Source organism: Camelus dromedarius, chromosome 31 (assembly GCF_036321535.1).
Source record: "Camelus dromedarius isolate mCamDro1 chromosome 31, mCamDro1.pat, whole genome shotgun sequence".
In the NCBI taxonomy this organism is placed as follows: domain Eukaryota; kingdom Metazoa; phylum Chordata; class Mammalia; order Artiodactyla; family Camelidae; genus Camelus; species Camelus dromedarius.
This window is the reverse complement of record NC_087466.1, coordinates 75,307-100,155: the sequence shown is the minus strand read 5'-3', so window position 1 is coordinate 100,155 and position 24,849 is coordinate 75,307. Positions and strand designations below refer to the sequence as shown.

At 42.1% G+C, this 24,849-nt stretch overlaps 1 pseudogene; it reads right to left on the bottom strand.

Annotated features, from left to right (window-relative positions):
* Positions 1 to 24,849, bottom strand: part of LOC135319711 (trafficking protein particle complex subunit 9-like) — a 53,273-nt pseudogene that overhangs the window by 1,919 nt on the left and 26,505 nt on the right.

Genomic DNA, 24,849 nt, shown 5'->3' with positions numbered 1-24,849 from the left:
TGAAATGTATTTAAGAGAAATGAAAACTAATAAACGGAAAATACCTTTGGTGGGCACACCGTCCAAAGAGCAATGTCACAGTTTGACAACTGGCCATCCCGGTTCCCTGGGATTCATTCTTGGAGAACCTTAAAAACCACTCCTCTGTCCTCAAGAAGTGCTGCCTACATGTCCGATCTTTGGCTCAGGGATACAGCACGTTCACGTGAACTTCAATGTCTGCACAGATTTGACTGTCTTTCTCCAGGTTCATTTGTCCATTCTGAAGAGGCCTGAGTTAAGTCCATCTTCTGTAAGATCAATTCCCTCCAGTGAAAACTCATCGAGCCTGCAATTAAAAGCCAACTGAACAGGACTGTCCTCAGCTAAAAATGTCACCCACCCTTCACTGCTTTCTTAATTTCCTTTCCTAGCTAATTGCAACAGACTAAAACCTCCCTCCACCCAGCTCCCCAACTATGTCAAACAGAAAGTAAGGTCCATAAAAGAGGAGACAACTCCATAGTCACATCTGAATTCCTAGCATATACTAATGTCACTAAATAGAACTATGATTACGGCTTCTTTCCTTTAAAATCTTTCTGGTTATTTAAATGAGACCTTGGAAGAGAGCTGTTTGGGTCTAGTACCTTGATCCAGAAGACTCAGGAGGCCTTTTTCGGAATGGCTGTTCACTGATTCATTCAAAACACAACTTCTCATTCCGGGAGGAGCTGTGATTTTCTGCCAGGAGATTGTGGTCACTCTCATGCCAGAACAGCTTTAAACTAAATCCTTATTTGGATTTGTTATTTTTCCCTGCTTCCCCAAAAATTGACTTTCCTTAATTTCTTGCCTTGAGGACTGATATTTTTCTTTCTTTCTAATTCACCCTTTATTAAACAGGATTCTCAGGATGTGCTTGGCCTTACATAGGATGAGCCTTCCAACTCCCAGTGTGAGAGGCCTGGGGCTCACCTCCCGCCCTCCTGCCAGGGCAACTAACACTCAGTTCAGGAGCCAACCGGCACCCCAGGGCTTCTAAGGCTCGCGTATCTCCCAGAATCCCTGCTTTCTGGTATGACTTGGATTCTGAGGATTTCCCCTCACTTTCTTGAAAATTAGCTGTGCAGCTTGAAAGATGAGGAAGGAAGGATTTATTTCTTAATCAGCATTTTAAGGAACTTGTGTAATGAACGTTTTCACGAGTTTCTAGAACCCTCCATTGCCGAGACAGAAAACACAATAGATATTTTCTAAATTTAGGTATCATGTGCATTGTTTCTCTGCTTTTGTTTTCTTAACTACTAACACACATTTTTTAATTAAAAAAAATAAGTCACGAAATAGGATAGAAACTTGAAGGGGCAAACAAAATTTAAGGGCAAAGAAAGAAAAATGATAAGTACTCTACAAAGTTAATATAATACATACACTATGGATCAGATCAGCAATTCTCAGTAACAGCTAATTGAAACATGACCATGAGGTAAAACGTCTCTCCTGTCAGGAGATGACCAACAGATAATAGAATTAAAACAACAAATTAAAATTCTAAGTCTGGCGTGGTATAGAAGGCTATCAGCTAAATGTGTCTTCTTCTGGAAAAGAGGGAGGCTCACCAGCTCTTTACTGTGGAGCCTGAGCCTAGGGGAGGGCGGTGAAGAACCGCCCTGTAAGTATCCAATTAACAAAGTGGGTGATGAATAAAGAGACTTGAGCTTTGATGACAGAGATGATACTAATATTCACTTGTCCTGTAAAGTATGTCTTCATGTTCAGTGATCAATACCTCGGCGTCCTCAGGGATTAAGATTATAGGAAAATTCACAGCCTGGGCCCAGACCTCCTCTTTGAGCTCGTGACACTGCACTTAGATGTCTCAAGGGCAACTCCAACTCCACCTGCAAAGTGCTGACTTCACGGTGCTCCTCCCATAGCCGTCCTGCCCAGGGCCCCTGGTTGGGAGGGAAGGTCTCTCTGCCCCTCCCAGCTCAGGCCCATCACTCACAGATGTGACTGGACCCCTCCTTCAGGGCTCAGATTTCCTCAGTCACCGAGCCCCACCACCCACACCTGACCTACCAGGTACTCACAGGCACTCCCTCAGCACTGACTCTGGGCTGGGGACCATGCTGCACACTGTGCGAATGTTATCTCACTGGATCTCCACAACAGTCCTGGGAATTGGGTACATCACTGCTTCAATTGATTAGATAAATTGTTTCACTTCCTTGAGTGAGTCATCCAAAGTGACACGTCTACTAAGCCACAAACATGGGACTGAAAACCACTTGAAAATTGAACACTGCTACACCTCGCAGCCACCCTACTCTGATTCGTCACATCACTTTCTGCCGAGCCTACTGAATGTTTGCAAGCATTCTACAAACACAAAAGTGATCTAAGAGAGCACCCCACTCCCCTACTTAAAATCTGTCAATGACGGTCCACTGCTCTTCAGAGAAAGCCTCACCAGGCCTGAGCACAGCCCAACGGCCCGGCATCTTCATTCCCTGCACGGCCACGCCGCCTCACCCACCACGCAGCACAGTGCCGTGTCCAGGACTGGGATGCTGACTCCGTACAACACGGGGCTCGTCTCACTCGAACAATGATCACCCTCTTCAGTGGTCACCCTCTTCAATGCTGACTCTCAGAAAAATGTTTTCTCAGGATGAATCAATATGTTTTCCCTTACAACTTCCAGTCATTGATAATGAGCTCCCCCAAAAAGAGAGAAGACTTAATCCTCAGTCTCCTTATCTGTAAAGTGGGAATAGCAAGGAAATATGTAAGGTTTTCAGAGAAATAAAATTCATGTGAGTCTGAGGGACAATTCCCAACATACAGTAAGCACTCAATATGGGCTTACTTAGTATTAATAAGAATATGTTGCATTCCAGCAACCTTAAATCAATGTTTTATGGCTTTGTCCAACAGACTACTGACAAACATTTGGACGAACCCCTTTGAGCAGATCAGCACAAGTGTATTGGGAGAGGTAAGCGCTGCCTCCAGTTACAGCTCAAACTCTTACATGTTGTTTGAGCATTTAGTTGTCGTTATTGAATAAAGACAGGTGTTCTTTAGTCAAAGCTCCTGAAACATAAATCTTCAAAGATAGATACAAATTAGGTTTCAAGTACAACATTCTCACTAGAAATTATTTGAAAATGATAGTCTTAGCTCCTCTGTACATCAAAAGAGCATGTTCTTAATGTATCTGACTATATACACTGAGAGGATTGTTTAAAAGAAATTAAGATGAAGCCATCCTAAATAAGTTCTCAGTATCATCTGCACAAAGCCCCACCCAAGGGTCTCATTTCTCACTTCCACATAGGTGTTGAGGTAGTTTAACCTGGGTCTTGGTTTTTTATAACACAGGGGAGGGAAGAGTTGTGGATAGATTTATGTAGCAAATATAAACCTAGTGTATTTGATGTGTAGGAATCCTAGAAATAAACAAATTGATATATAGTCCCACCCTTAAGAAGCTCAGCCTTTCCATTTACAACAGCATTAAAAATAAAATGGGAGATACATTTAACAAAAATTTACAAGATTTGTACATTGAACAATTTGAAGTATCACTGAAAAAATTTTAGAAGATCTACATATATGGAAGACATCCCATGTTCATGGAATAGTAGACAATATTGTTAAAAATGTTAAGACTCCCCAAAGTGATCTACAAATTCAGTGGAATCGCTATCAAAATTCCAGCTGACTTCTTTGCAAAAATTGAAAAACTGATCCCAAAATTCATATGGAAGTGCAAGGGGCCCAGGACAGCCAAAGCAATCTTGAAGAAGCAGAGCAAAGTGGGAGGACTCACTTTAAATGTTACTACAAATCTATAGTACTGAAGTCATTATGGTACTGTCATAAGTTTGGATACATAAATCTATGAGACACAGTAAAAATTCCAGGGGGGAAACTTACATTTACAGTCAGTTTTCAACAAGGGCGCCAACAACACTCCATTGAAAGAATAGTCTATTCAACGAATGGTGCAGGGAAAGCTGGGTATCTGCAGGCAAAAGAATGAATTTAGAATCTGAAACCCCCTATTGTATATAACAAATAAAAATTAATTGGAAATGGATCACAGACAGAAACGTAAAATCTAAACCTATAAACTTTCTAAAAGAAGACATAGTATAAATCTTTGTGGTCCAAGGATAGGTTATGGTTTCCTAGATACAATACCAAGAGCAGAAGTGATAAAAAAAAAAAAACCAGATAAACTGGACTTCATCAAAATTAAAACCACTTGTTAAAAAAGACATCATCAAGAAAGTGAAATGAAAGGGGAAGTGGGTAGCTCAAGTGATAGAGTGCATGCTTGGCAAAAAATAAATAAATAAATAAAATAAATGAATAAATCTAATTACCTCCGCTATAAAGAAATTGTCTTAATGCTTAAAAAAAGTAAAGTGGAATGACAATCTGCAGAATAGTAGAAAAAAATTGCAAAGCATATATCTAATAAGAGACTAGTATCCAGGATATAAAACAAATGCTTACAACTGACCAATACAAAGAAAATCGACCCAATTTTTAAATTTACCAAGGAATTAAATAGATACACAAATGACCAATAAGCATATGAAAAGATGCTCAGCATCACTAGTCAAATCAAAATCAAAATGAGATCTCATTTTACACCCACTAGGATGGTTATAATCAAAACACGGACAATAACAAGTGTCGGTCAGGAGGCAGAGGAATGGGAACCCTCAATATGCAGCCATTGGAAAGGGGCAATGGTGCAGCTTCTTTGGAAAAGCCTGGTGTTTCCTCAAAAGTTTAGTGTTATCATATGGCTTAGCAATTCTACTCCTACATATAGGGTCATCCCTCAGTATCCTCGGGGGATTGGTTTCAGGAACCCACCACCCTGGATTCCATAATCCAAGGATGTTCGAGTCCCTTTACAACCAGCCATCTGGATCCATGAAGTAGAAACTACAGATATGGCGGGCCAACTGTACAGCCAACAGAATGAAAACATATTCTCACAAAAACTTGCACATCAATATTCATGGCAGTATCATTCAGAGTAGCCAAAGGTTACAAACAATGTCCATCCATCAATGAATGGGTAAAAAAATTATCAAAAATAGTCCCAAAAACTTTTGGTCATTGAATCTTTGACAAAGGAGGTGAGAACATACAATGGAGTAAAGACAGCCTCTTCAGAAAATGGTGTAGGGAAAACTGGACAGCTGCATGTAAATCAATGAAGTTAGACTACTCCCTCACAGCATACACAAAAATAAATTCAAAATGGCTTAAAGACTTAAACATGTAGACAAGACACTACAAACCTCTTAGAAGGAAACGTAGCAAAACATCTGACATGCATCTCAGCAATGTTCTCCTAGAGCAGTCTACTCAAGCAATAGAAATACAAGCAAAAATATACAAGTGGGTTCTAATTAAACTTACAAGCTTTTTCACAGCAAAGGAAACAGTAAGCAAAACAAAAAGACAACCTATGGAATGGGAGAAAATATTTACAATAAATGAGACTGTCAAGGGGTTAATTCCCAGAATATATAAACAGCTTTTACACTTCATAAGAAAGAAAAATAAACAGTTCAATCCAAAAATGGGCAGAAGTGCTAAAGAAACTTTTCTCCAATGAAAACATACAAATGGCCAATAGGCACATGAAAAAATGCTCAATATCATTATCAGAGAAATGCAAATCAAAACTACAACCAAGTATCACCTCACACCAGTCAGAATAGCCATCATTCAGAAGTTCACAAACAATAAATGCTGGAGAGGCTGTGGAGAAAATGGAACCGTCCTACACTGTGCTGGGAATGCAGTTTGGTGGAGCCATTGTGGAAAACTGTATGGAGATTCACCAAAAGACAAAAAATTGACTTCCCCTATGACCCAGCAATCCCACTCCTGGGCATATATCCAGAAGTAACCCTAATTCAAAAAGACACCTTCCCCCAAATGTTCACAGCAGCACTATTTACAATAGCCAAGACATGGAAACAACCTAAATGTCCACTGACAGATGACTGGATAAAGAGGTTGCAGTATATTTATACCATAGACTACTACTCAGGCATAAAAAATAATTAAATAATGCCATTTGCAGAAACATGAATGGACCTGGAGAATGTCATTCTAAGAGAAGTAAGCCAGAAAGAGAAAGAAAAATACCATATGAGATCGCTCATATGTGGAATCTTAAAAAAAAAACAAAAAACAAAGAAAGAGAAACTTATCTACAGAGCAGAAACAGACACAGAGACATAGAAACCAAACTATGGTTACCAGAGGGGAGATGGTGTGGGAAGGGATAACTTGCGAATTCAAGGTTTGCAGATACTGATTATGTATAGAATAAACAGCAAGTTTATACTGTATAGTACAGGGAAATATGTTTAATATCTTATAGTAACTTATGTTGAAAAAGAATATGAAAATGAATACATGTATATTCCTATATAACTGAAGTGTTGTGCTGTAAACAAGAAACTGATGCAACATTATAAACTGACTAGACTTCAATGAAACTATTTTTAAATAGACCAAAAACAAAAAAAAAAAGAAAGAAAAAATATTATTAAACCAAAAGAATATATTACTGTTTCAGGCTACAACATGGATGAACCTTAAAAAAAGTATGCTGAAATAAGCCAGACACAAAAGGACAAATACTGCCCTTTTAGGTGAAGTGTATCTAAGTGTTCATTGTACTACTCCTGTAAATTTTCCGGAAGTTTGAAGTCTATTAAATTAAAAATAAAGTGTATTATTCATTAAAAACATAAAACGATCCCTCACAGGAGGGCTTTAAATAATAAATGAAGAAATGCATGTAAATCTCCTGGAACAAAACTTTGCACGTCCACAGACAGTCACTGCTGTCACTGCCACTCAGAGGTTGGTACCAGCGCTGATGAGAGCTGCCTCCACTCGCTGCCCTGCAGACAGGTGTGAGGGCCTGGGTTCTGACAGGCAGGGTGACCTGGAACCTGAGTCAGACACAGCAATGCCCCAGACTCTGTGTTACCCAACTTTCTTATACAAGCTGCTACATGTAACGTAAACACGCTAGAGGGATGTATCTTACAACATAGGCAATACAGTCAATGTTTTACAATAACTATAAATGGAGCAACTATTGTACACCTGAAACATATCATATTGTAAATCAGCTATACCTTTAGAAAAAATTAAAAAATAATGTAAAAATGTTATAACTTTAATATCAGTCCAGTTTTTAGGTAACTACTAAACAGCTTAGAATGTATAAAAGCATTTAAGTGTGATGTTTATTTACATATTTATTTACTTTCAGCCTCCTGCTAAGAGAGAATTTAAACAATTTTTTAAACACAGCTTAACAACCATAACAACAAAAAGACAAAAGTGAGAGTGAAAAGAAAATGGAGATTCAATACTTAAATGAAACCAGGGGGAGGTAAAGTCATAAAAATGGATGCCATGAAGTCAGGGTAAGTGTTAAAGGCCGACTAGAAATTCAGCTGTAAGATTTTTGGCAGCTAAAGGAAAAAGAAAAAGATGAAGGGACGGGTGGTAGAGCTTAGTGTTAGAGCGTGTGTATAGCATACACAGGGTCTGGGTTCAAGCCCCAGGGCCTCCACTAACAGATAAATACACCTAATTACCTACCCCCCAAAAAGAGCCCCAAAGAAAATAAAAAGAGAAATTTGTTTCCTAAAAAACCTGATAATAAATTTAGATTAAATACTTAAAAAAAAAAAAGAAAAATAGAAACAAATGAGTGACACAAGCGATAATGCCCGTGAGATAAATCTGCGGTGGCAGCTGGCAGGTCCCCATGTCCCACGTGGGAAAATCTGAAACATCCTTCTCACCACCCAGAGTCATCCTCAGCCTACCCCACCCCTCCCCCTGTTAAATGCAGGAGCACAGCCAGGGCCGGGCCTTTGTTCTCTCTGTGTCATCACAGTGAGACAGGATGGAAGGGGGCAGAGCACAGCCATTCAAGGAAGGCCACAACAATTAACATCAAAATGGTGAAGGATTCAACCCCAATAGGCCTTGAGGCTCAGGATGAAGAGATTTAAGTTCTAGCAGATCTTGAGCTTCATTACACACCCATTGTAATAGTAACAAGGTGAATAACACACCCCCAGGCACCATGGCAGTCCCAAGGCTAGCCAAAAAAGGCCAAAGGTGGGAAATGGCCAACTCCCTGTGAATTCCAGCCCCTTGCCCTTAGGCTGGTCCTTCTACTTATTAGCATATGAAACCACCAAGCCCATGAATACAAGCAACACAGCACCGCCTAGGGGTCACACCTCTCTCTCCCGCTTCAGAGAAGGCCCACACTCGGTGGAGTGTGTACCTACTTTTAATCTGAGCATGAAACCCCCACACATCGTGGAATTTCTCTTGCCTTTCAATGAATCTCTCTGAATAAATCTACCTTTACTCAACAGTGGCTTGCGCTTGAATACTTTCCTGCATGAAGCCAAGTACCCACATCTGGCAGGGCACGTCCAAGGGGCTCAACCAAAGCCTGGGACACAGCCCTTCTCATGCCCCACTTATTTTTTCTTGTATCAACAGGACTGGGTTGTGAAGGGAGCTCTAAGGCCCCAGCTAAGGGACAGAAGCAGCCCCAAGGGCTCGAATTGGCGGGCAGCCTCTCCCCCAGCAGGGGCCCTGGGGTCTGCCCGGTTCTCTATGTTTCTTTGTTGTGCTGAATCCCCAGCCACAAAGCGTTCTCCCTAGGCCTGTCCCCACAAAACCCTTCTCTCCAAAATACAAGCACATCATGTCACAGTCCTCTTGTTCAACCAGGAAATGTTCAGCCCACTATTTCCCTCCCCAGTAAAGTACCTAACTGTCCTCCCTCCCATCCCACCACTTCTTTCTTTGTGACAACTCTGCACTCCCCACCCACCATCCTGAACGCAGGTGCCTTGCTGGCTGGGACCGAGATGTTTGCATCCTTTCACTTTCCCCTTTCTACATTAAAAAGCCTTTCCTGAGTCTCCCACCCATCTGATTCTGAACTTCACAAAGTGCTGAGTTTACGGTCACTATGTGCATACATCCCAGGTTTTGACTAGGTTTCCTTCACAAGATCCTCATTAAGGAGCTGCATCAAGAAGTTTAAAGAGGCTATTCTTACATCTGAGTGGAGGAGCCTGCATAAAATTTAAATGGCTTTGAATAGACTGTTAACCAGGGACAGAGAGGTCGAAGGTCCTAGTCAACAGTGTCATGAGGCAAAATGTTCTTCAAAGGCTCAGAGTGGCTTCTGAACACGGAGTCGGCAGGGAGGAGGTGACAGGCAGTGAGTGGAGTGTGTGACAGAGCTTACGCTCCCCCAGCTTGGGAAGAATTGAATTTTTTTCTAGTTTTCCAAACAATTCCTTACTACCTTTTTCTCCTACTGTCACATACCATTTCCTACGAATTAAGAAAATCAATATCAGTCATTTGGGCCAGTTGGGAGAAGCTACACGATGCCATTCACAGGGCTGGGGCATGACAGCCACACCAGTCTAGGTTGAAAGACCAGTGGGGGTATTTCCAAGGTGATCACGGGCATGCAGCAAACTCCCCAGCTTCAATGACCTCATCTCAAAGGTGGGGCCAATAAAACTACCAAGCAAAGTGCGTGATGATTATGGCCAACATCTGTTTACTAGGTAAGTGCCCATGACAGCTGCCGCTTAATGGGGAATGAGTATGACTAACGAGGCCCAGTCTACCTGGTCACACGTGCCCTGCCTTCCTGCCTTGGTGCAGCAGCAGAGCTTGTTTAGCTGAGATGAACGCCCCCAGAGCAGCCCCGACGGGTAAGCTCCCAGGGCTGCACTGCGAGGCCTGTTCCTTTCCTTTTCAGAGCTGATCACAGTTTGCAGTCATCTGTTTTTATGTTTATCCTTTTTGTAACTGCCTCCACCCCGGAGTTTTGCTCAAGCAGCACAGGGCCAGGTATGTCTTGCTCTCTGCTGGATATTCTGGGCTGGGAGACAGCCGAGCACACATCTGGCTCAGGTGCTGAAAGGAGAGGGCAGAAGGCCCAGGGGCCCATGCTGAACTGAGGCCCCTGCACCCAAAATTATGGTCTGACTTTGGGCAAATTACACAGTCTTCTTTACCCTGAGATTCCTCATCTGTCCATGAAAATAACTGCCCATGGCACACAGGTTTACCAAGATAAAAGGAAATCACCAAATTCACAACCTATTCAAGGGGCTACCAGTGCATCCTCAACAGACAAATGCTGCCTTTACGGCTCTGACACACGCGAAGCGGGACGTCCACACACAGTGAACGCTGCTAAGTGCCAGTGTGTTAAGTGCTTCATGTGTGCTATAATACTCTTTACAACTTACAACAATCCCAGGTAGAAACCAATATTATCATGCCCATTTCACAGATTCACCAACAGGTTAGGAGAGGTTACATTCTAGTCCAAGGCCCCATGGTGAGGAAATGGGGATTTAAACCTGAATCTGGGCCCAGGCCTGGGCTCCATCTCTCTCCCATCCACTTGACCACTTGCCTATGAAATCCACCTGTCCAATACACAAGTTTGCAGCTGGCCAGCTCTTGAATGCAATGTTTGCCACCGTTTCTCAATGTTCATTAATTACCATAATCTGTTCTCAGAAACCACTACAGAAAAGAAAGGTGGGCTTACGTCCCTGCCCACAAAGAAAAGGAATTCTGCCTTCTCCTGTAATGTGCAGAACACCTTCCCTACACCACCAAATCCTTTTGTATGCTTCCTCCATGTTTATGTTTGCACACGGCTTATTAAATTAGAAGGTACCTGAAGTAATTCCATCTCGGCTGCTTTCCAAGTTTGCAGATTATCCATAATCATTCTGTGACCGAAAATACTACAGTGTGAATGAAAATACTGCAACCATGTCAGTAAACAAAGAATGCCGAAACCAAGCCATCAGCAGCCACTGTCACACCCCAGCGAGGACAGGCCTGCAGCCCAGCCTCTCAGCCACTCATATTGGTGCTCTCTGAGCAGACTCAGAATAAGAAAGGACAGGATACTTGCCCTAGATAGCTAGGTGCTTGTTAAAGTATGAATTCAGTGAGTCCAAATGTTTGCTTCCTCCCATACATGGAAAAGCACTAAATACTTGAACTTGAGATACCTGGCTTTCTTTAGATAACAAGCAATCTTTTATTGTTCCAACTACCTGGTCTTTGTTGTAAAGCTCCTATATATCCTAGCTCTTCCCATACCTCTTGGGAGCAGTTCCTCAGAGTGATCTGAGAGGCTGTCATCCAGGCTCGAGTCCTCCCGCCAAATGAAACACAACTCTTAACTTTAGGCTGAACATTTATTTCAATCAAGTCCCAGAAGAGACACAACTCATCACTTCTTTAATGGAATACACTGGATCAGGAACCAAAAGAGTGTTTTAGTCCTGAAAAACTACTGGTTCCTCTTTCTTCCTGTCATTATACAGTCCCACCAGAACTCATTACTTTGCTGTCTGCTCATCTGGTAACCAAACTCAGAGAAGAGTCAACTCAGCAGACTGCCCTACTGGGGAGAACAGCCGGCAAAAGCACTGTGGGTTGCCTGCCCTCCCGCACGCTCTGCTGACCCCTAGTGTCCTCCGTGGAGACCAGGGCAACAGAGCTGTTCCCAACAGCTGCAAAGTCCCACACGTTAAGAAAATCATTTTATGTTATATGATATGTTACGTATATACCCATCTCTGAAAACAGCTTTGTCAGAAGCCCAAATCTTCAACATTAATCTGCAAAGGCAAATCCAGTCCCTAAGTGAAAACAAGTCTTAAGACGACGCTAAGGCCTCCAAAGTTCTCTCCACGACCATCAACCAAGCTGCCTGCAGGTCTGCAGCTGCAGGCGGCAACATGTCTGCTTTTAAAGCAAACCCATCCTGCCCTCGGGTGCTACAATGTCCCTCTACGACCTCCCATCTCAGGGTAAGAGCAGCCGCTGCAGAACCTCACAGGGCAGCACTGGCAGGACTGGATACAGAGGATCAGAGCTAAACTAAGCCTTCTGATGACACGAGCTTTTCACTGTGTCACTTTACAGATGAATATATATATAGAGAGAACTGGGGTGATCTTGCTCAAAGTCACACAGCTAATAAGTAGCAAAGTCTATAACTCTGCTCCTCCCTCCGGCATGACGCCCCAGCTGGGACGCCCACAGGGTTCTCTCGTGCCTGCCTGACCAGTCGTTTCCTGTCACACATAACCAACCACAGGGTCTGAACCTAGCCTGCCTTTTCAGCATCTTTTACCTCCAGTCTCTCAGGAACAAGGCTGCTCTGGCCACTGTATGACTTCCGGCTTCCCAAATCCTCCATGCTCAGGGTAGTCTTGCCTGTGCATCCAGCACCCTGCTGAGAGGCACTTCCTCCCCTGCAGGAGGAGGTTTCCAATCTCCGCAGGGACACCCCCTCAGGGAAGCCCTCTTCTCGCCCTCAGCATGACAGGTGTCCCAGGCCACATCCCGAGCTGCCCCATTAGGACTGCGGGTGCCCAGGTTTGCTAGTCAGACCAGCAGCCTCAGAGCCAGGCATTATGCCCGTGTCTCCCTGCAAACCTACTGCCTGCCTCACAGTCCCCAGCCAGCATGTCACCTGGAAGTCACAGCAAGTGCCCCACCCAATCCAGAAGTCTCTTCATTTGCCAGCACCACTGAAGACTGGTTTCCAACCTTTGGTCAGTTTTGCACAAAAAGGCACCTTCCACTGTGAACCGGGGGGGTTTTGCTTATGCTACCCACCCTTACTGGAAATGTCAAGGGAAACCAAAAAGCCTTTTCTCGACACTTTTTTGATGACACCCTCCCACCCACAATACTCAAATGTTCAAGAGAATTGGGTCCACGTGATTTTGTTTTCCTTACGCTAAGTGGCTCAAAACACTGCGGGATTCTTTCTCTTTTGAGGGTATTTGTACTAAGTTTATAGGCTTTAATCTGCTTTTGTCTCTCTCTTCAGTATCCCTCGTAGTTGCCACTTCTTACTCCCTTCAGCAGCCTCCCTCCCAACATCAAGTCTAGGAAATCAGCTGTGATGAGGGGCCCAGGGGCAGTCACAGAATATGCAACTAAGGAACAGAGAGGCGGCATAATTTGCCCAAGGTGATCAGCTGCAAACCCTAACAGAGTGTGTCACGTCCCTCTGTTTAACTCTTATGCTAAGCAAGTTAACTTTTTGTAGATTATAGTTATAAACAGATGAGGTATCAAAATATATACAAGGACACACATCAACTCTAAGATGTTGATTAACTCCACTATTTTGTTTCTATTTTATTTCTGTTAAAAAAATTAAGAACCTCTGCAGTCAATAAAGCAAAATGTTACTGGGTTTTAAATCCAGAATATGGAGGTGTTAAGTGTGTCATTGCTCATACTTATTTGTATGTTCACAAGACAAAATGATTTGAAAGTCTCTCTCCCCTCACCCTACTCACTACTGGCTCTCACCAGATCTCCCAGTCCACACATCTAACAGCCTTTCATTTTACCCACAGCTGAACTCATCAGATTTTCCCCAGAACTCCCTCTGCAGGTTTCCCTCATCACAGCACAGCAGGACTATCATTTACCTCATTAATCCACCCCGAAACCTGGGCCTTACTCCATTCTAACTTCACAGACAGCATTCATCCTTTCATTTTTACCATCGAAACATGTCTTCAATCTGTTCGCTTTTACCCACTGACCATCCCACACTCAAGTGGAAGCCACCAACACTGCACACCTGGACTCACGAGTCTCCCAAGTGGCCCTACAGCCGCTCTCCCCTACTTGAGACAAATGGGATTGGGTCACTCTCGTGCTTTTAGGACTCTTTCCAAACCCACTTTTCTTAGAAGAAACTCCAAGTTCTTCACCTGGTGAAGGTCTTTGCCATCAAACTGTCAGCTCAGGGAGGGCAGGACACGCCCTCTCCCCTTGGCCCCACCCTCTGGCAGAGCATCAGCATGGGACGACCTGCTGAGCTACACCAGCCTGTATTCTAAACCTGGTCTTGATTTCTTAGCAAACTGCTTCACTTATCCATACAAATCCAAGGTAGATTAGAAAGATTTTAGATGTTGAGCTAGACTATTGATTTGGGGATTTTGCACTAGCAACCTGCAAGTAAACGTTCTAATGATTCTGTCTTCTAAAAACCACACCCAGATTTAAGTAGTACTTGTGGAATATCTTCGGAGTAAAAGGGACTGTACTTTTACAGACTTTATATTTTATAACATGAACAACCCGCACAGGGTCACAAATGGAACTGCCTCACAAGTGACAGAAGACAGGTGAGAGGCATATAGCAACAGGTCACAAAGATGGTAAGAACAACGTTGATTCTCCAACCCCCGAAAAAATTCCTCAATGAACCGAAAACTCTGAATTTTGAAAGTAAAATACTATCATATAAAGAAATAAAATAAATAATCCTCTTCATCAGGGTTTCAAGATCTGACTCCAGAATTTTTAGCAGGCTATACTGAATCCTAGCACAGGAAAATCAGATAGACTAGTGGTGAGTAAGTTCCAGGGAAACGGCAGTAATTCCTCCACATGTAAAAGGACATACACTCACCTGTCAAGGTGAATGTAAACCGCATTCTGGAGAAATTCGGAAGCTCCCAGGCTCTGCTTCTGGATGGCAAGCACACGGACAGCTTCGAAGCATGCTTCTAACTGAGTCACCGTCATTCTTACACTGCAGGGGGAAACGGAGGCCCTCAGTCATGAGCTGAGATGTTCCTGTCGTGTCTCACAGCCCGTGCCTCGGGGACTCAGTGCCCTGCAGCAACCCGGCCCCAGGCGAGGACACACAGCATGGCCCACCCAAGCATGAGGTGCACTGTGCTTGAGAAAGCCCATCCCCAATGGGGGCAAGAGGTGCTGGTGGGGATGTGTGAACCTATAAATGCTCACAGAAATACACCTACATACAATGAAGTGATACAATTAAGAGTAGCAGGCTATTTAACAAAATTTCAATTGTCAGTGGAAATTTTACCATTCCTTTCCACTTGTCCCCTGCACTCTGAGACAGGCTTAGGCTCTCTCACACCTGCAGCTCTGATGCAATCGTTGTGAAGCCATTTTGCTTTGCTGCACGTGTCTTCGCTCCCCGTGTCGCTGTGACTGTCGTCTCTTAACAGAGTCAGATGTCTTCCTGGATCTCTCCCTGAGTTCCTTGCTCCTGCTTCTCAAATCCTAAGATAAAGGGCAAGTGAAGACACATGACTATAAAAGGCACTGTGGACTTGACTAAAGCCTTCAGTGACCCCTAGTTGAGTGCTGCCCACCCCTTACCTTCGATTCTCAAGGTTCTGCCCAGGGTGATATCCAGACAGGATAGCGTCCTGGGCCAATTAAATTGTGTGGCTTGGGCGCACGGACAGGTGCAGGAGCTGGTTCCAGAGCCGGGCACCACCCCACCTCTGCTCGTCTCTCTCCCGAAGCCCCGCTTCCAAGCCCCTAGGATCCCTAATCTTCTGTTCTTCTCTTCTACTTAATCCAAGCCCTTTTCCTCTTCCTTTATTCCTTACTTATCCCCAGCTGGAGTGATTTTTCAATCACAGTATCTGAAAAAATTTCCTGCAGCTGAAAAAGAGGTCTCCAGAGGTCAATGCCCATATGCTGGTTCTTGAAGAGAGCCCCAGGTTAGGGATACCCTCACCAACACTCACAGGGCATCAGACATGTTGCAGGGTCGACCACCCCCAACAAGAGTTTGCTGTGACCCCAAGGCACGCACAGCATCCCTGCTCACAAAAATGTAGTTGGCTCATTTATCCATTATTGAGAAGAAAAATTAAAAATTGTTCATGTTCCTTACTAAAATTATTTATGAGGTGGAAAAAGGGATTGTAATAGAAAAGAAAAAATTTGACTTCATGTTAGATGTGTTCCTTTGGCTTTAAACCTGTGCCCTGTTTTCTAGGCTCAGACATGCTAGCTCTGCATCTTTTGTAAAAGAAAGTTGCCTTTAGCCTGAAATATCCAGGAGGGCCTATTCTGCGGGCTCTGATCTTTAAGGATGTTAGCTCTTCTACACTTATGTAGAGATGGCAAGTTGCAAAATAGAGAATAACCTGTTTTTTTTTTTTTTTTGGAGGTTTTAAAGGGTCACCGTGATTTGACCCACATGGACAGCTGCAAGAACAAAGGATTCCAAGGAAATCAATTCGTACAGCAAGAAGTTTGCAACAACCAACCACACCCCCGCCCCTTTTTAGTAAAAAAGGAGACTGAATTCTGACTTGGGGAAGAGGGTTCTCCAGGATATCAGTATGCCATCTTCTGGGTCTGCCAGCTTTTCAAATAAAGTCACTATTCCTTGCTCTAACACCTCATCTCCCGATTTACTCGCCTGTCATTCAGGAAGCAGAACTAGCTTTGACGTGGTAACTAAATGACTTCATTGGAGGTAGTATGTCTCCACTGTTTCCTCATTTCCAATATGTCACAACCTATAAATTTTATATGCTGTTTAGCAACACAACCAAAAAACCTAACATAGGGAATTGATTCCATGGAAATAAAATTATTTCTACTCCTTCAAAACTTTTTTTCTTTTCTATTTTATTTGTTTTACTTATTGAAAAGAAAATAAAAGTCAAATCTATTTATTTCATGTATTTTTGTTATAGCTGCATATTTTAAATACTAAAAAGATATTTAAATTGCAATAAAAAATTGTTCATATATTTGTGTAAAGATATATAAACAATCAATGTGGATTAGGAAAGGTATGGATATTTACTAAAAATCCACTGCACATCCAGTCTTTTACAAGCATATCCTGGAATAAAAGCTCTATGTTCCAGGGGTCCACCACCCACATTCTCACTGCCGAGTTCCTTAGTAATCAACTACCAAGGCACCAACATAGAACCACATGATCAGTATTTTAGGTATAAATGAGGGAATTAGCTCATTCAATTCTATAAAAAAAAACCTTAAAATATTTACTGAACTTACTTACAGACAAAGAAAATTGGACACAAAGAAGTACAGTTTCTTCCCCAAGGTCACAAAGCTAATAACTGGTAAACGCAAGATTTGAACTCATCTGCCTGATTCTAAAAACTAGGTGGAAATCCCATTTGACTGTGGAGGGTCCAGCAGCACAGCCTATCACCATATCTTTGTTCAGATCTAGCCTTAGACAGCCTGAGACAGCACCCCATTCCTATGGAACTCGAGGGCAAGTGATATCAATAAGGAATTTATATTCAGTAGTTTCTTAGGCCTCATTTATATAAAGTGTCAGCAGGACAGCAGAAAAACTCTGGGAAATATGAGTGGATCCAGAGCTTTTTGCTGATTAGAAACTCAGTCTACCAGGACAGAGTGGCCTTCCCATGAGAGGCCACATGGACATAAACTAAAGGCAGGTGAGCAATGAAAACTAGCAAGACCCTGGAAATCAAGCAAGAAGGACCCCTGCCATCCCTTGCCCAGTTGCCTCTTCGCCCGCATGGACACGATGGCAGAAGACCCAGGTTCTTGTCCAAGTTACACCATCATGGATTCTCACCCATAAAAAGTTACGGCTCTATGCTCTTAAGTACTTTCCAACTCAAATATGATGAAACCAATATCTCAGCAGAATGTCTATATCTCCACTTCCTCTCTTCTATTAGGAGAATATTTCTATGGCAACAGAGCAGAAATCCAATTAAAAACACCATGCAAGAAGCCGGGAGAAAGTCTGCATAAGAGACTTTGTTCTCACGCTCAGTGAATGGAAACACAGAAAAAGTGTTCCTTCTCCCTCAGCAAGTGGGAGGTAGCCTGATTGTGTGTGTGTGTGCGCGTGTGTGTAAATCAAATACAATGAATTCTGGGATATTTACAGATTTTTTTATCTTACTGTCATTTCATGAGGATGAGACAACCTTTAAAGTAATTTGAATCTAGTGTTCTGAGAGAGTCTCAGGCTCTTATGGTGGAGGAGGGGAAAGGGGAAAGGAAAGGAGGAAAGAAGTAAATGAAGCAAAGGAGTACGAATACTGCTAGGGAAAGGCAAGACGTTAACTTTGTTCCTAATTACATCACACACAAATTATGGACTGGCTTTCCCCCATGTCTTGTCAAGCACTGAGTTGCAGAAGAAAGGTGACAGCCCATTTCTTACTGAGCTTGTGATTGTACGTGGCATCTTATAGACACAATTCATTTAACTTGATCAAACACTCTAGCAGCAGGCCGTAATTCTCCTGTTTTGAGAGACAAGAAAACAGGAGTTCAAAGAGGATGTATAACTTGACAAAAGTCAGAGGACCAGTAAACAAGAGAGGATGAATTCAAACTCAGGTCTGAATGCAGAGTCTGCTATTCCCACTCCCAGGGCTGGAAAATCCTTAACACACAGGCTCCCCAGCTCCCCTGCAGTGTTCCTGGCACCAAGGATTTCCCATAGCGATGGTCTCCAGTTCTCACAGACACAGCGCTCTGTGCAGCCAATGGCCTCCATCGGACCTTGATCATCTACCTGCCACGCCCAACATGCTTCACCATACAGGCAGGAAAGCTGGCTTTCAAGTGCAGACAAAGCCACCCTTGGTCTAACCTGGGCTCTTCTGCAGCTTCTCCAGCCTAAAGGCAGCCATGAAAGTGCTTAGAGTTTGTACATGAGCCACACTACCTCTCTCCATCTGTCTCCCCAAATATACTACTTAGCTATGACCATTTTGATAATCTTGGAAACAAATTTTTAAAAACAGAAAAGAAAGGATTCTGGAACAAGTAGTTTATACTTACAATTTTAAATGACAATTTACAAAGTGAGTATTTACAAACCGAATCTGCCTTCCTAGGTGTCAGTTTTAACAGTTACAAAATATAATAGCAAAAAATTCTCACTTACAGAATTAACAAAGACATCAACAATAATCTGGAATAAACTCAAAATTAAAGCCCATGTTCTACATGGAGAAAACTACTGGACTCTACTGAGGAGTAAAGTAAGAGGTGTGAATGTAGAGACATCAACATATTGCATGGAGGAAAGCAGTTTTGTAAAGATGTAAGTTCTCCTAAAGATAATTCAAAACTTACTAAAAAATCCCATGAAAACCCTTATCTGTTTTTTTTTAACTTGAACAATGTATTTTAGAATTCTTCAGGAATAATAAAGTCATAATACTAGCCAAGAAAATTTGGGGTGGAAGAAAAGAATCAAAAAAAATCACACTTTCAGTTATTAAATAAATTTTTACAATATGTAAGATATAGCACTGGAGTAAGAAAGTAAAATTGACAGAAATAAACCATGAGCTCAAAAAGAGACTCTAGTGTGCATAAGTATATTGTACAGGTGGGATTTCAAATCAAAGAGCAAAGTATGAATTCAATAATTGTCCTGGGACAATCAGAGAATCACCTGGAAAGAACAAATTCTATTCCTGTGCTAATGACCACAAGAAAAATTACAGATAGTGATGTAAATATTAAAATACTAATAACAACAAATGCAACTCTTTGCTCATATTAATTCAACTTCTCCTCACTATAACAAGTAGTATTATCATCTCCATCTTAGAGATTGAAAAACTTACAGAAGTGATTTATATCATTATAAGAAAGTGTTTCTAAGAATAATACCAAAGATAAAACCCAAAAGGAAGACATTTACAATCTTAAAAGTATTTTGGGCCACAACGAAAATAAAAAACCTACTGAACAAAATGAAAGGCAAGAAATGACAAGAAAAAGCTCTGTGATACATGTTGATGAAGACAAGGGGTTAATGTTCATAACTTACAAAGAGCTGTCACAAAGCAACAAGAAGCTCCCTCACTTAAATATGTGCAAAGGACAAAAGGGATCATTCACTTTTAAAAAGTCCGATGGCTAATGAGTGAAAAATGCTCAATAACTCACTGGTCATCAAATACAATCTAAAACAATGAAAAAGCACTTTTGCTCATCATATTGGCAAATATTTGTAAAAGATATTCTAGCTAGTGTCCATCTGTGAGAGAACAAACTGTGAGCGACATTTTGGAGGACGACATGTCAATGGATATGTAAACTCTGAAAAACGTGTGTACACACAGACTCAACTCAACTTCTAGGAATCATTTCATTTAGAAAAAAAATCAGTTCAAAAGATGTACTCATCAGAGCATTTACACAGCACTGTTTACAATGGTGGGATGAAAAGCTGAAGTGAAATCATATCCAGTGATAGAGAATTGGTTACATAAGTTATTCTACAGCTTTTCATTCCCCACTGGAGAAGCAATTTCTAGAGTCACTTGAAAGGAGCCTGTGATGAATGTAAATGTCACATCCAGGGACTAAATTTCCAGAAGCCTTAACTAAAGGAATACTCATACAAGATCACAGGTATGTTTATACAAGAGGGATGCCAGTCAAACATCCTTTCTGAAAGTGGAAAATGGAGAAAACTTAAGGGTCCAACATCAAGAAAATGATGCGGTAAATCACGGCGAGACGTGGGCTCGGAAGGGGCCGGCGATTCAGCATGCTCCAGGGCCTTGTCCACATCACTCTCCCACCAAAGGTGTCCTTGCACAAGAGACCACACCTGCACATCAGGAGACCCCTCCACTCTATCTGAAAGGACCTGGTGAGTCTGGAGTGGGAGGACGTCTATGATATACCCGTGAGTGAATAAAGCGAGCTGCAGAACACATATAGTATGGTCTTATTTTTCAATAAAGCATATATACACACACATATACATAGATTTCTCATATACGTGTATGTATGTAGGTATGTATGTATTTATGGGTATATATATATATGTCATAGGCATAAAGGTCATGAAATATATACACCACATTGTCAACAGCTTTTACACTCAGGAAATAAGGGGAAGGGAGTTAGGGGCCTTCCTGTACCACCACAGTTCTCTTTTCAGTATTTCAGTTAAGTATACTTGAATTTAAAAGTTTATTTAAGTCCGAAGTAAAATGGACGATGCCTCCACAAGACAGAATGCTACACTGGTCATTAAAAATCATGCCAGGGGAGATAGAATATTGCAGAAAAACATGTAATAAGCCGAATGGAAAATGGAGGTCTCCACACAGTAAACATGCACAGAGTGATCGCTGGTTTTTATGACAGAGGTGATACACACTGATGAAAAGAACAGAAAATAGAAGTTAAAGTGTTAATTACTGTCTCTGAGTAGTGGGACAAGGATACACTCTTTTGCCCCTTTTTTCAGACTTATTATATTAAATACACATTATTTTTCATCTGAAAAAAGCATTTTTAGATGTCTAGTACCATGCATTGGAGAAAATACATGAGTACTTACAGAAACAAATAACTAGGAGACACCGCAGCAGCGTCACACAATGTAGAATGGGCGATCCTGAATAACAACGCACAGTTACATAAGGACCCACAAAGTGAGAGCACCTGCTGTAACAGGGCATGGCCCCCTTCTATTTGTCAGTTGTATCTTCAGGGCTGAGGCAGTTCTGAGCACGGCCAGTGTCAGTGCTGGTGTCTGGATGGATGCCACTGGAGGTGAGGGCACCTGCAAGCCGAGAGGAAGAACAGAAATCATCCTCTGCCTTTTCTGTCTTGTTTCTTTGTTACTGTAAAAGAGAGGCGTAAATAAGATAAACTAAATCTTCCCTGCTGAAATTTAAGTAATGAAACCTTTTTTAAAGTCTTCAGAGCTTATATTCTGCCTATAACTGTCTTTAAAACAAAGCATCATATTTATTAAATGTTAATTAACTCAATTAACTCCCTGTTGAAACCTATGAAAGAACATGAAATGCACTACGTGAAAGCACCACGCCTGCAGTGACTACCTCAGCTGTCTTGACGGCAGTGCAGTCAGCCCCCACCATCCCGTGGCCCTGAGCTCCTGATGCTGCTAAGAGAGCACGCTGCCGCCTCAGATGGAGAGGAACTGTGAAAGCATTTTCTGAAGTCAACAGCACTGACAAAACATAACTGACAAATCCCAGGCTTCTTGGAGGATGTCATTTTCGGTTTCTGGCCAACACCAGTCAATGAGAAGAACCACCCCATTCCGAGCCATGGGACACACGTGGGAAGAAATTTTGGAGAAATTTCCATGTATAGAATGTAACCAACTATACATATAACTCTGAAAAAGGAAAAGATGAAATTCTCTGATTTTGGAAGACACTCAAAATATTCTCCTAAGCCTTAGTAGCTGGAAAGGCTGGGCTTCTCCTCAGCCACTTATTTATTTCACAGCCAGTGAGCATCTCCCACAAACCCTGTTTCCCTGTGTCTGCTGGGAGCCCCAGGCACACTCTTGCTGTCGATCTTATAAGTCACAGGGCAGACGCGTGTCTCTCATGCCTGCCACCCTCACACAGGCTCGCCTCCTAGCCTCACTGTTTGAACTTGGCCCCATTTTCTCACCTGTTTATTTGGCATCTGTTCTTCTGTAAGCTGCCTGAAATGCTTTTTGGAACAAGTCAGAAGAATGAGTGGGTAGAGAAATGGACAGTTGGACAGGTGAGAGGTGGGCAGACAGACAGAGAGACTCCAAGAAAAGGGGAACAAAGAAAATTTCCTGTGCAGAGCCCTCTTCTAGTCAGGGAAGAAAACCGCCACGGAGACGTGTGAAGAGGCAGGTGGCTTAGGGCTGTTTCCTGGATTCCATGAAATGTCCCACCAAGAGAGAGGGTAGAACTATAAATAATAAAAGAAAAAAGCATGCATGCTTGAAAAATATATCTACAATATGTACTTCATAAGAATAGATTCAAATCAGCAGGGCCCAATTACACAATCCTTGGGTATTTACAGAAGTGAGAATCCCATCTCCAAACCACAAGGCATCCCTTAGAAGCACTGAGAGTCTTCACGGGGCGGTCATAAAGCCGTCACCGCAAAAGCTATGCTCTCCTGCACTTACGAGGAACGAGCAGCTGTGCTAGGGCTGCCCACGTGCGTCACTTACACCCCCCAGCAACTCTACGGGGGGGACGCCTAGCGAGCCCCATCTCTGGAGGACAGAAAACTAGTCCGAGAGACGCTAAGCTGGCCTACCAGTTCTCCATCTCACAGGGCTGGTCATTCCAGAGCAGGACTCGAACTCGGACCCACGTTTGTAATCACGGTTCTACCGTGGTTTGTGTGCTTATTTTGTGTATAATACATTTGTTTCTGGCATGAAATGACATTTAATAAATGATCGGTTGTCTTGTCTATTTCATTAGCTCACAATCTTTATATTTTTGAATTGTACTCTTTTCCCCTGGAGAAAGGAACGGAAAGAGCAGCGGTCAGAATGAGCTGGGGCTCCATTCTTTATCTGTTACCTCATCTCATCCAAGTCCGCAACCAGGGAGAAGGATCAAATGTCCTCCTCATCTTTAAAAGAGAGTTCTCCAGTGATGGTGACTTACTCAATTCCAAAACTAAGTCTGTGGGAAGGGCACATTCAGCAACCAGAGCAGTATCATGTGTAGGAAGGTGAAAAGAGCTCAGGGGGTCAGCCTGATTTAATTTCAATAGATAAAAGAATACCACACACTAAAAATACTAGCATGCAATGGATTGGATCTTTCTTGACATCTAGCTAGTTTCCACAGCCCACATGTAACATTATCTTGAACTAGTGAAAGGAAGAGTCCACAGATAGGGAAAATCAATGCCACAGGCAGGCTGAAACCCAGGCTGGAGGAAAGGAAGGGAAAGGGCATAGTTAAGAAAAGGGGAAAGTCTGGGAAAAAGATATCATCACAAGGACTCTCAAGCATCATTCAGCAATCATAAAATCATTCATTCAAGAAAGAGTTACTTAGGTCCTATTTTGTGCAAGATTTTACAGAGGGCAAAGAAAGACAGCAGCGCCCATTGTAGCAGCAAGTGTTGGGGCTATAATACAGTTCTGATTCCGGTACCTTGCACACTTTTACACAGTATAAAGGGAAAAAATAAAGAAAAATAATACTATGTAAACTCTACACATTGTTGAAAAAAAATTAAAGAAGACCTAAATACCTGGACAGACAAACCACGCACATTCGTGGATCAGATGACAGCGCTCTTGGAATGTCAGAGCTAGACAGAGCGATCTATATATTCAACGTGGTCTCGATCACAATCCCAGTGGGCTCCTCTGCAGTAACTGACTAGCTGCTGCTACAATTCATATGGGAATTCGAGGGTCTCAGTAACCAAAACGTACTTGAAAAAGAAGAACAACGTGAGAGGACTTGTAATTCTCAATTTCAAACCTTACAACTGTATCTTCAGGTGAGATTAGAGGCCATTTTAAGTTATTACTGTGTTTATCCTTATTTTCTAAATTCTCTACAACGAATATACCTGTTAGAATAAGAAAAGTAAAAAGTAAGATTTTTTAAAACATGCACACCGATTCATTCATTGGGAAAAAAATTATTTTAACTATAAAGAGATAAACAAATATCTAGTGAAAAAAGACTACCTAAAAAAAGGGTGCATTTACATTTTTCATAAATTGAAAACTGAAAAGCACAAACACATCAAGTTTCTAGGGAGACCGATGCAAAATATTAATAGTTATTTTCAAAAATTCTAATTGAACAATGAAAACTCAAGAAAGGGAAAATCGTGATTGACAGCCAACTGCAAACACATGGAGAGCAAAGGCCTAGAAATCACAGTTCCTTTAAATCTGTAACTAACTCAATAGGAGAGGAAATTCCTCCCTGAGGGGACAGTGGAATCCCATGCATAAGACAGGATACATAGTACAAACTGCAGTAGTATTGGGAGTGAATTTCTTAGAAGAATTCTAAAGTTACAACATTGCTGAAAAACTATAAAAACACTGACAGACAGATTAAAACACACAGTCATATATATTATATAGAAACA